Source organism: Lonchura striata, chromosome 4 (genome assembly GCF_046129695.1).
Source record: "Lonchura striata isolate bLonStr1 chromosome 4, bLonStr1.mat, whole genome shotgun sequence".
NCBI classification, from domain to species: Eukaryota; Metazoa; Chordata; class Aves; order Passeriformes; family Estrildidae; genus Lonchura; species Lonchura striata.
In genome coordinates, this window is record NC_134606.1 from 68,833,147 (window position 1) to 68,846,833 (window position 13,687).

General features: G+C 37.2%; 1 long non-coding RNA gene across 1 annotated transcript; it reads right to left on the reverse strand.

Annotated features, from left to right (window-relative positions):
- Positions 1-2,944: 2,944 nt before the first annotated feature.
- Positions 2,945-12,621, reverse strand: LOC144246137 (uncharacterized). Its single transcript, XR_013339820.1, has 3 exons — positions 12,479-12,621; positions 6,993-7,126; positions 2,945-3,637 (listed from the first exon to the last, which is right to left on the reverse strand). It is a non-coding gene; the product is annotated as an uncharacterized LOC144246137 (long non-coding RNA).
- Between the last annotated feature and the right edge of the window lie 1,066 nt (positions 12,622-13,687).

Sequence of the window (13,687 nt, forward strand, 5' to 3'; positions counted from 1 at the left end):
GCTTGTGAAACTACACTTTAAATTTGATTTCAAATATATTCTTTCATTTTCTTGGGCTTTTGTAGGTCACTTAGATATTTACACCAATTTGAAAGAGGAGTTGCGTGGTATTTTCAGGTTAAAATCTTCGTTTGTCTGTAATGTTTTCCTTCGTGCCATTACTCCTCCCTGACAGGTGAGGGGAGGTTTTGACACTGTTAATATAACACGGGGTGTTAATCTTATAATCGCCCTGTCAGCACTTCGTGTCAGGGTGTTAATGGCCACCTTTCAGCCACTCAGGCTCTCCTGCCAATAAAAACACTGCCGGTTCCTATCCAACCAGCAGCTCTGCACCTACTCTGCCCTATCCCCAAAGAATAAATACAAGATTTCACTAGCCATGTGGCTGTAAAAGATGCTCCTCTCTGTTTATTTCCTTTTCCTTCTCTGCACCCGTTAGCAGACAAAGCATCTCTGACACTGAAGCCTTTCAATGCACTTTGCAGGCTTCATGTTATTTTAAAATATGCCTTTTTTTTTTTTTTAAGTTTTAAATAAACATAACACCTTGGACAGGATGAAATGAGATTTCTTTTTTTACCAGTGGGAATGTAATGTAAATGTAATCCAAATACAAATGTGGTATTTCTGTAATTTCTCAGTGTTTGTGATGAGTCCATATTTTTCTCTCTGCACAGGAGAGGGGCTTTTCCAGCTTCCTGGCAGAAGGAGTTGCACAATTCCAGATGACTTACTTTATATGCCTAGAGGAGCTTTATTACACAAAGGGAGACAAAGAGAGGAAGAGGGAGAGAGCACACACTCAGAATAATAAACAAAGAAGAATAAACAGTCCTGCAGTTATCCATAGGGATTCCAGACGCTGCTCCATACCTCTGCAAGGCCTGCCTGCCTTCCCACACCTTAATGAATATTAAATACAGGTTAACATTCAGCAACATTTGGGGAGGCCAGAGTTGTGATGAAACCCCGCAGTGCAGCCAGTTTTCTGCTCTCACTATCTGGTGTTTGGATTTTTACTTGATTTCCTATAGGTTTCCTTTAATCAATGTGATGTGGCTGGTTCCAGCATCATGGAACCATCTGGATTTTATACTCCTTGCGTTTTCCTGGCTGAAAAGAAACAGACTTACTACTCAGCTCATTAGAACCCAGTCCCCAAAAAAAAATTTTTTTTCTCGTGTGGGATTTTAATGCAGACAGAAAAAAAAAAAAAAAAAAAAAAAAAAAGGAGCAAAGCATAAACAAACACCAGTTTCCATGTTTCCATGTCATACCCAGCCAAAGACGCCAAAGATGCAGTCGAAATTATTTCTGCATTAAATCAGGATTTACTTTGTTTTTGCTTGCTGTGTTTTATAGTAAGCATGAATTCTGGAATTCCTATTATCTTGGATGCACGAAGATGTTCATTATATCCCTACAGAAAAAATTGTGGTTTTTTTCCACAGTCTTTCTATAGCAGTTCATGTGCTTTGCAACAGCAAAATGAAAGGTCAGACACCCAGAACAGAAGAAGATACCCCTTATCTTGTTGTGATCAGGCATTAATATAGAAAATACATATAATTTTGGAAAGAAGATGATATTGAATTGAATGATCTAAAATTGAATTCTAAATATATGGGGATGTAAGAAGATCTATTATTGACTCCAAGGAAAGCCCAGTCAGCCACGCAGCCTCCACCTCATCCAAGTCACTACAGCCATTGCCAGTCTTTCTAGTAACTTATTTAACATTTGGTTATTAATGCAGCATATCATGTCTTGGTTCTGCAAAGTTACTCATTGCTGGTATTCTAAATATTTGTGGAATTGCAGCTAAATCAAAGAAAAGGTTTAAGTAGCACTTTATTATTGTGTATTAAATACTTATGTATTAAATACATGCACTACCCAGGGGATATAAAAAGTATTTAAAAGAGGAGGTCTGTCTCTAATTAAACTCACTAACTGGTTTATGCCGTATTGCTTCCCTTTTTATTTTTATCTGTTACCAGGGGCTTAAAAATACTTATCCTTAGAAGTAGGGAAGAATGTCACCATCTGCAACAAGATCACTGGGTCAGCAGTTTGGGCGGTGGACAGAGGTCCAAATTTGGATGGAATTATGTGTGTGAGCAATGTGAGTGAAAGATAGAGAAAGAACAGTCCTTCCACCTGCAAATCCCAGAAGATCCTAAACTGGTCACTGCCTGCCAGGCAATTTCACATCCCAGTCATTAGCTGTGCAGGAATTTCAGAGTTTCATGCGTTGGTGAGGCTGAGTGGGTCACTGTAGTTCAAAACAAAGAGGTCCAACATTCCTGTCCAAACAGCTGTGCTTCATATTTGAATTTTAGCCCTGTGCACTGTGAAAAACCTCAGACCCAGTGCTCCCTGAGGAAGTCTTGCATAAGTTTTGTTCTCTCTTGGTGGAGCATAAAGTAAAAGGTCCAGACTTCAGCTGACCTTGGAATATTGAGAGTAGATGGTCAAGTCTCTCTTATGTATCTGTGTATATTTAACTCCTGTGAATAGTAATGGGACAAACATCTGCAGAGTGAGGAGCAGCTACATCCCTAAAGAAAGCAAATTAGGAGAAGCCAAGAACACTCAAACTTGGTTACATTTTAGAATTTTGCCAATGCAATAGCTGTTCCAGAATTTCTTTACAGGTTAAGCAAACCTCTCCATCTGCAGTGGGATTTCATCTTCCCAACAGAACGTAGTTATTCACCAGTTTTTCAGTGCTTTAGCTTCCAAAAGCAAAGCAAGAGCTCCAAGAACTCTTATGCAAAATGGAAGCAGCTGCTTGTAGAGATGAGACAGAATGGTAAAGGAGGCCTCTTGGGAATGCTGTGACAGGCACAGGGCTTACAGACTGCTGAGATGTGAGAAGGAGGAAATGCTCTTCAGTTTTGTGATCACTGCAGCCTGGTGGGAAAGTGGTGTTGGAAATCCTTATGAACTTGATTTGGTATTTCTGAGGACAGAAGTTCTTTACTGACAGCCTGGGTGGTGCTAACATCAATGTACCCCCTTGCATTTCATTGCTGGTGTACAGAGAATACTTCTTGGGAAGAGGCAAGTTCACTCTTCCTGTTCTTAAAACCTTGTCAGTTCCTGAACTTTTGACTAGGAGTTATTTTTGGATTCATTTTTTTGGAGATACTATGATTCTGTCAGTAAAATTTGTACTGAGACCACTGAAGCAATTTTCACAAACTACCACTGGATACAGCAGTCACCTGGTGTTACTTTCAGTTGCCACTAGCCTGCCTTTGACCACATTGCTGAAATGGAGGTCTGAAGCCTTCAGCATCAGCTGAGATTCAGCCATAAAATGATTTACAGAGTGCACACTCAATTCCCTTATGAGTCTACAAAAACCGTAGGCCAACCTTCAGCAGCTCATCAACAATATTTTGAGCTGTTCAAGCTCTTCAGATTCCCAAAAGAGACTGTCAGATCAGCGTGAGGAGCACAGGGGTCAGAGTGGAATATGTGCACTTCACTGAATCACTGCTGTGATCCTGTGACCTGCAGGCGTCCATTCCATGCAGGACTTTCCAGGAAGGCAGGAGAAAGCTGTCTTCTGTTTCTCTGACAGAAAGGTTCTTGTAAAGAGGAAGATATCCAACCCAATAAAGACCTACAGCAATAAAAAAAATGAAGGGAATACTGGCCGGTCACATACTTCCAATACTCTATGAAAGCTGCCCATTGACATATGAGCTTAACACAGAAAAAGAACCCACCATAAAAGAGGAAACAGAGCAACTGTGAGACCTCAATAAGCCAGTCTAGTGCCTGCTTAATCTCTAGTAGTGTGGCAGAAGAGATGAGCAGGTTTAACGCATATTATTGTCTCTCTGGGAAAATGGAGATGCTAACTGCTGTTATATTTGGGAAAGACACTGCAGATGCTTCTTAGTCACGTGAATTTCCCCAATATTATCAGGTTATCCTCTCCAGACCTTAGGTGGAAATGCTGGTCACAGCTAGTTCCGTTTCTGTATCAAATCAAAGAGCAAGCACCAGAAGTGTGGCCTCTATATTTCTGGCAGGTGCTGGCTGGTATTGCTTGTGACACAGCCTCCCTCTGGTAGAAAACACGTATAAAAGTAAATTATTTGATTGCAAAAAACCTTTGTGGAGATGATTTAAAACAAAGCAGTACCCAGCATCCAGGGTGCTGAAACTCCTCAGGGAACAGCAGTTCAGTACCTCCTGAAATAGACACACACAGTCCTTGGTGCTGTTCCTAAAGGGTTTTAAAATTCATTTGTTTCTTTAAGATAATATTATTTTCTGAGATACTACAACTTGGAGAAGGTGGAACTATTTCCACTTTGTCAAGCTTGGTAATAATGGAAAGATCAGTCATTCCCTCTTCTTCCCCCACTCATCTTCCCACTCTTCTTCCTGACATGCTGGCACTCTTCTGTTGTATTGCTTTGGTCATGCTTATGAAACAAATCTTAACAAGGTAGTACTCATCTTTTTTGAGCTATTTGGAATGATTTCTGCTATTTGGTTTCCCCACATAAAGACTTTGTTATGTGGAACTGATAATTTTAAGTCACGTTGAAGTTTGAGACTCGTTGTGATGCTGTTAATTCCAGCATTAATAAATGTGTGTACATGTAGAGAAACAGAAAGGTCTTTATCTATCCACTGGCAATGAGAATAGAACCTAACTCACCTGACTGAATTTTTGTGAATTCTCATATTTAATTCATTCAATTGCATGATCACAAAGCTTTTAAAAAATATTCACTCTCTTCTGGCTCTGGCACTCACCATCTGTTATTCCTCTAAAATTGGTTTTTATATGCTGAATAAATAACCTTGTGTTTTCATTATTCATATGCCATATTATGAAAAATCTTTAAACACAAGGCTTTGCACTAATTATTAAATTGCCACCTTTTATTATATGGAAATATTTATTTAATTTATTTCAACAACTTTTTTCCCCTCTTATTTCAAGACAGTCCAATACCTTTGAACGTGGTATTTCAACATAGCTGCCTGGACAGATAAGTAATAGATTAAACTTCCTTTTGGTAGAACAGGAAGAATAACTTCAAATTATTTAAAGTGCTGGCATTTCAGAGAAATGGATTTTCCCATTACAACCTTGCTCAGTGTCTCAAACAGCATCACAAACAATTTTGACCAGAACAACCACATTATTTAAATAGTAAAACACAACTCACACAGACTGCAATATCACAGCAGTTTCTAGAACACCCTTTCAGAGTCATTGATGCATCCTGAAATGTATCAATGATAAACTGACATTTTGAAGGAGTCCAAAACTTTACCCAGTGCATAGAATCTGGTCAGTGTGGAGAAAACACCATGGAAAAACTGAATGCCTCTGCAGAGAAATAGATTCCTGCCTGGTTTCCTTCCATCCTTACGAACAAGACTTGTTTCCAAATGCAGCTGAACTGAGATTACAGACCTGCTTTTACTCTGTGTGACTAACAGAGGAGAAACTCACTCAGCATTGGAAAAATAATGACGGTCTCTGTTATTCTGAAGGATATAAAAACTGGCCTGTGAAGAGCAGCAGTTTCAGACTGACCAGCAGCCTGTGCATACTGGCACTTTCCTTTTCTGTTTACCGTATCTACATAAATATTCACTAAGTGTTTATTTGCAAGATTTCAGCTGGCACTTCCTGCACACCCTAAAATTTCATCAGCTTCAGGGAGTGCATTACGGGATGCCAGCTCAGGCCTAAGGTCTTGAATATATTTCTTGCTATCTGAATGAAAGTCTGCTAGCACACTTCCCGATCCAACAGCCAGCCTCTGGTGAATATTTATGTTGGAAGTCAAAAATCTAAAAAGATGAGGCTGCTTTGGAAATTCTGGTCTTAGTGACATGACAATTCATCACTTCTGTGCAGTTTTGGAGCTCTCATAACAAACATCACACGATGAGGTTTGAATCAAAGCAAGTAGCCATAGTAGTGGTGGTGTTTTCCTTCCTACAGCTTCTGCCAGTCTCAGCGAAGGATGTTTATTACAAACTTTTACAAATTATATGTTAACATAAACCCAAGTTAAATCCTTGTCTGGAACAAGCTCTTGTACGACTAGTGTGAAGTTGTCTAAAAATACAGCTGGGAAAAGGGTATGACTTGAAATAAATAGAGGGTAATTTGGGTTGCTATGTCTTCAACACACAACTGAGAAATCTGTGATTGCTGAGCAGATTAGGTTTCTGGCTATACTTTAATGTGTTTATATTTTCTGAACCAGCCCTTGGAAATACTGTGTGTTGAGGATTAAGTTTATTAGTGCTGCTTATTTCTTGGTAGGAGATGGATAAGACCATTATGATTCCATCATTTTATAATACTTACAAATTACACACCCACAAAAGTGTCTCTAGTACCAGATAAACAGAAAATGAGTCCCACCCTCTGGAACAACTTCCATATTTATTGTTGTTTGAAAGTCTTCCTGCAGCATCTTCTCTGACCTTTTAGTTACCCTAAAGAAAACCATGGGCATGTGTATGCAAAATATGATATATCCCTGACAATTTCAATGCTCTGCCTCGCCTCACAGCTAAAACATTGAGGAAATTTTTAAAACATAAAACAAATAAATTGACATTTATTACAGGGAATAGGATATAGAACTATGTCAAACAGAACACTGCAGCAGCATAAAGCTCTTTCTAGAGCTTTATTATATGTTGTAATTATTAATATCTTTAGTTAGAACACCATTTGGATACCATTAAAATAAATGCAAACAATCTTGGCCTATCCTTAAGGATCTTTTTTAGACACATTCTTTTTGTCACTCAGCTCACTCATGTATTGTTTTTTATCACAGATTATCACGTTACATACATCAAACAACTTAGCAACATCCAATGTCCTGTTGAGGTAAAAATAAAATTGCACAGATTCATCACTACTCTGAAAATTATTCAAAACAAATGCTTGTGAACTGTATCTTCACTTAGCAAAGACTTACCAGCCAGTGTCTTCCCAACAGCCAGTCTCTAAGTTCATGGTGTGAACGTGAACCTTCTGGAACCCAAGGCATTCTCAGATGGAGTTTTGCCTGCACTTGGGTACCTGGGTTGCAACATCTCTACATTTTTATGGCTGTGGAGTAACAGGAGGGAAGAGAGAGGGACAGACTGAAATTAAGTCTGTCCCTGAATAATTTAAAGCAGTAATTTAAATTAATATATTTTGTCACGGAAACAGGCTACAAGTATTCACCAGGGAATGAGAACACCACTTCAAATTGCCCCTCTATATCTACTAATGGATATCCAACTGCATGGTCATCAAAGCTCTTCCAGTACTGGCTAATTACCTTTTCCAAAGCCAAGAACTTTGTCTGTTGGGTTCTTTTAGTATCACTTCTCCAGACGTTCTAATTCATCTTAAATTAATTTCGTCCTTAATGCAGCCAAATAACTAAATTACTTCCTTTCACAGACTTTGCCAAATGATCTTCCAAAGCACACAAATACTCTCTGAATTATAGATAAGGCCACTTAGCAAACAATGCATTTCAGCACAATACAAATGCACACCCAAAGGATCATTTTTCTTATTGAACATTCCAGTTGTGATTAAAAAATTGCATCTTCATAGAATAGTTTTGCAGATAGTAACAAACAAGCAAAACAAAATGTTGACAAAAGACAATATTTTTCCCCCCTGTTTACATGGAGAAAGGAATTTGAGTAAAGAATTTTTTGCCTCTTCCTCTGTAGAAAAACACCAGGAAATCTGTGTGGCAGTATCTTTGTGATCTTTTTCAGTTTGTTTCCTCCATAAATATTTCCTCCCATAGAATGTAAGTGGGAGAAAGAACAAGTTGGAATAACTCCCTCAAGCATCCTCTGAGCAGGAGTGCTACTTGTTTTTAGGGGTGGGATTTTGTTCTGACTTTGTAAGTTCAATGCATAAGTGAGAAGACAAAGCAGATTTACTGAGCAGTCTGTGCCCTCAGGGAAATATAGATATGCATGGTCTACTCAGTGACTTCCAGGCTTTATCAGTTGGGCTGAAAGTCATGGTTATATGATCATTGTCTTAAAAATTTTAAACTGGATAAAGTGAAGATTTACTTACAAAAAAGAAGTCCTGAAACAGCAGAAGTATTTACTGTTGTTTTGCTCTAGATACTGAGACAGTTTAATGCATGGTATACATGAGGATATATTATATTTATAGGTCTCTGGCTGGATATTCTGTCTCCATATATATGTGGCTGTGTTTGAATACTTATTGCACTGGGTTGCATTGGATTTACTGGATTGCTACAGAAATCCTGGAAGGTTCTCAGTTACCAACACTTCTCAGGTCCACACTCACGTGACTGCTTTGAATATAGGCCTGAGATTTCCTTTAGCCAGTTTAGAGATGTTTAATTCACAGCAGAGAAACCTAAATAGAGTTAAATGCCTCACTCTCAGGGATAGAGCTGACATCTTGCTGCTTTTCCCTGGAAGAGTTCAGCCTGCTGCTCTCCAGTGACATTACTCTGAGCTGATTTAGCTCTTCCTCTCAATTCATTAAGGAAGAGATGTGCCTAATCTTGGAGCAAAAATCCCTGCTAGTTGGCAGGGTGCCTGTAAGTGAGGGGTGGTGCTAGCCAGAAATGTGCTCTCTGCAGATTTAGCCCTGCACTACTTCCATCTAGAGATGATCTCCTCAAATATGAACTGATCAAATTGTAGTTAATTAAAATTGGCTTTCACTTAACATTCTTTAAGGTCATTTTAATTTAAGAGGATGTAAGTACAAATAACAACCAGCCCTATTCAGGAAAGAGGTAGTTTCTACTGAAAACATAGTTAAATAACTATTATCCACACCCAACATGTTTTCTTCTTTCTGCACAGTAAATACTCTACATTTTTACTTATGTGTATTTCTTCTGTCTCTCGAGCAAAAGAATACTGTTGTTATTTTGATATTCTTGTGTATAATATATTATTTTAAGAGAACAAAAATGACTGCTATATAGGACAAAATTCAAAGTTGTATTTGGAAATGGCTGTATTTGAAGTGGCTTAAAGTCTAGAATATGTTTTAGATATGCAAATGTTTTATGCTTGACATCATAATTTCCAGCTGAAAGAAACACTGTTATTGTGCAAAGGTTAAACACAATCAGTGCCACACTTAAATTTCTACAAATAACTTGGAGAACTCTGTGCATCAGCATCACATCTGTACTTCTAATTGCCTTTCACATTATGCACTTGAAAATTATTTTAACTTGTGAATAACTTGATTATTTTTGGAATCTGAGCTGATCTTAAAATTCCTAGACTCTGATAATGTAATCAGGTGTATCCATCACAATCTTATCCATTTAAATGAAAAAAAAAATTGTTTAACAGTGTTCTTGGGAGCTTATGTTTCTTTTAATAAAAGATCTTTTGAGGGTGCAAAGACATTCAATAGGGTCCCTTGAAACAGGAAGTAAAAGCCAAGTTCTAAATATTTACCCCTTTTACTTCTCTTCATATAAGAAAAAATATGCCAGCATGATGCTCTGCTTATACCTGACAAGCACTCTGATGGCAGAATTAGTTTCCAGAAGCCAAATACCTTCTTGAAACATTTCTTGGCATGTTTGTCTGATCAGTAATTACATACCTGCCTATAACAAGAGGAAATGTTTTGTTGTGTCTGAAGATAGCTGAGGTCTCAAATTCTTAAGTTTCCATAATAATTTCCTTCCTGTACTTGACTCCATTCCATTCCATTCCAAACCAAGGATTTTAGCAATGAAAGGACATGTCAGCTTCTGCACAAATGCCACCTGACCGTGTATGGCATAATCTCATGAATGGAACAGAATGATGGGTATTTAGTCAGTCATTAAACCATTGATTATGCAATGCAAAATATAAGATTTTCAGCTCTTTTAATTCCTCATAAGCAACTCAGCTAAAATGCAGCCCAGCATAAAAACATCTCAGATTGTGTTTCTAATTCTTAAAAAATGATAGTAATTCAGACCGTTTGGGTTTTTTTCCGTAACATTAAAGACAGGATATAATATCCAGTCTAATATTTAGCATAGATAACTTTGAGCATTTTATATTCTTTTTCCTGTTCTTTTCCTAGAATGTAATAAAAGTTTGGGGCCATTGCTTAGTGTTTAATTTAGACTCCTAAAAAAGTGTTTTGTTTTCCATAAATACCAACCCTCTGAAGGTTCTTAGTGTACTCCTGAGCATCAGCTTTCTCTGTCAGCTCCTTTGTGTCTCTCTCTATTCCAGGAATGTAACTTTTCAAGCATTTTTGTTTTTCTATCTTCACTTTAATCTCCTGTGCTTTGGTTGTAACAGTACAACAACATTGCCATTTTCACCAAACACTTTGGGAGTCACAGACAAAAAAAAATACAAGTGGAAATGATGAATCCCCAGCTGGTGATCTTTTATTTATGCTTTCTGGCAAGAAATCCTTTTACTCAAACTGAGCAAGTGGCTGCTTACACAACAAGGTTCATGAGCAGATTTCTTAAAAACTTACTACAAATTACTTACAAATTACTATTTGCCAAATGTGTCAAAAAATAATTTTATGTTCATCTAATTTTTGCTTGACTTTTTTTTCTAGATGGCCTACCAAAAAATCCCCAAACTATCAAATAAAAAACCACAAACTAGCCACTTTTTTTCTGTTTTGGGGCTGAGGGGCAGAGATTTCAGGGATTTTTTCAGCACTGGGAAGAAGGCAAGCAGGTTGGCTCTTAAGAAGGCTGCTGTTAAGGGTGGGATTCCACAAGCAGCCAGTACTGGCCTAATGTATCTAATGTGTGTGTAAAGAAAATATTTATTGGATTATGACCAAAATCTCAAGGTCTTTTCTGGAAATCTCTGTTTGTTTATTCATATGCCATTGCTTTTTTTTCTTTCAGTCATGCGGGACATGACCTGGTTCCCTTAGCCATCCCAACACATTCCTCTTGTGGAGGCAGCAGACCCTCAGGTGAGTTTAACAGAGTGATTTGCTGGCCACAAAATACAGGTGCTTAAATAACATCTAGATGAATCCTCAACACAGTTAGGTTCTTGTGTTTCTGGAAATTGTTGATAAATGGAATGTACACAAGTCCACCCTGCACACACCTGGCCTTTGGGAGAGGCAGCACAGTTTTAACTGTCAGATTCTTTGGTCAGAGGATAAAGTTGGTGTAAATATCTACCTATTATTTTCTCATCTGTGCTGCATCACATTAACCAGCAGCAAAAAAGCTGTAGCCTTTCATTTCTGAGCATCTGCCATGGATAGTAGTACAGTCAGCAGCTTTGGGGTAGAACTGACTGGCTGGAACAACACCAGAGTGTCACTACAATAAAATATTGACTCACTCCCACTGTCTCCTAATCCCTTCTTCCTCTCCATGCCATGCCTACAAATAACAAATCTGGGATTTCAGAGAAAAGAAAAACACTTGCATTTCCAGAGCAGAGAGAGGAAAATCTTTAAAGTGTAGTAGAAAAAAAATGTGTGTTGAATGTTGACCCGGTGAACAATCTAGAAATTCAACAAGGGATGTGACCTGCAGCTGCTGCCAAAATGTATCAAGAAAAGGTTTGCATTCTGCTGAGGTGCATCTGTTATGCAAAATACAGAATTTATGTAAATATTGAAATGCAGTACTAAGCCAGGCATATATTAAAACTTAAGGACAGCATGATAGTTTAAAAGTTTCCATTCTGAACTTTGGAAACAGTTCTTATGAATATCTATCCCAGATGTCTATTTATTTCAAGAGTATCCATAATACTACAGATTGTGAGCACAATTTCTGAACAAAATTATCAATTTGTTTTGGATAGAGGCATTCTTGGAGGAAAGAAAGAATTTAATTAAATCTTATACATCATTTCTATTCACAAACTTGTCCAAGCAAAACAAGCCATAAATCAATTTGGGTTTATTTATTAAGTCTTGCAATATGGGTGGTAAACACACATTAAAAAAAAAAACCAACCAAACAAACAAACAAAAAAACACCAACACCTTGAAAACCAAAACAAAGAGATTAATGAAATTTCTTGATGAATACATAATTGACTGAAATAACTAAATCTTGGACTTACTAAAACCCTTTGTAAACTCCAATCAGAATAATTGAGTAGACAAAATGGGTGAGCGAACTACTTTGCTTTGAAGCATAAATAAGTAAATAAATAAAAGTTTTAATTTCTTAAACCAGCATTACTTTTTTCTAAGAAAATTTCAATTTTAAAAGGGGAGATCTCTTGAAGCCAAAATGGAAATGCAGTCCTCTTGAACACACTAGGACAAAATAAAGCACTTCACCCTACCCTGAAGGAAAACATCCTTATCCCTGCTGCTCCAGCTCTGCTGTACTCTCCAGGAGCACTCATAACATCAGCTATATCATTAAACAAACAGTGCAATTATTCAAGAACTTCCACGCACAGATGTGTTTTCTCCTTGACTTACAGTTTTTGGCTCCTAAAGATGTACGGATGTAGTCTTGACTCTTGTTGAACTTTGGAAAAGACACCCATTCCACATAAAAATCCATTTAGTGTAATTCATCCTAGTGAATCTCCATGGATGCAATATGGAGATGTTTTATGATTGTTTTTCATGGTTCAATTCATTATCATAAGCTGGAAAAAGTGAAATTTCCACACCAGCTGGGTCAGTTCTTTGAACATCTGGATGACAATAAACAGAAAATTAAATCACAAAGACCTTTTATCTACATAGAATATAAAGGCAGTCTATCTTGACCTTCAATAAATAGCACATTTTATTTCCCATTTTCCATTTTATTTCCTATTTGACAATCACTTTAGAAATTTCAGCTGCCAATGTTCCTGCAATTATTAAGCATACCCTAATAAAAAATGTAATTCTGAGAAGAATATTTGATAACAACATTTAATAATTTCATTTGGTTCTTGTTTTAAGTGTAGACAGGTCCCCATGTTAAGCATGGACCACTTGACAAACTTCCATAATGCAGTCATCTTTATATCATAATGCACTTTGGAAAACTGCCAGGCAGTGATGCATTTGGGGACCTCAAAATTAAAAAGTCCATTAATTCAGAAAATGTGACTGCAGAATAAATCTTCTACGTGTGACATTAGGACCCCTCTAGAGCAAAGAGACTTTAGATTCCAGTTGTTCATATCCAAAAGTCCATGCACATCTCTTTTGGAGATAGATGCTTTTTAGTCCTTCCAATTTTTTAATGTACATATCTATAGAAATTAAATTAAAATGCGCAAAGAATGTTTTCAAATTGTGAATTAGATGAGGGGAAGATGTTAATATTTAGTTGGAATTAAATTTCAATGGTTTCTTAAGCAATTAAATCTCATTAGGAAAACTGTAATTGCTAACAGGTGAAGTAAATTTAGAAAATAAAGAAACTGGCTTGATTTTTATTAAAGACAAAGATGAAATGCTATTATTTTCTTCTGCAAGCATGATCTTCATCTGTGAAAATGACTCTTTCTGAGTCAAAGCCTTTTAGTTAGTGCTTCATGCTGGAAGATGATCACACATCAACATGAGGATGTCCAAAATTTCAAGGTTCAATTTAAATAAAGTTTATAGCCAAATAATTCTCAAACAACACCTACATGTTAACACTGGACTGGTAATAGGATATAGATAATTTATACTTAAAGCAGT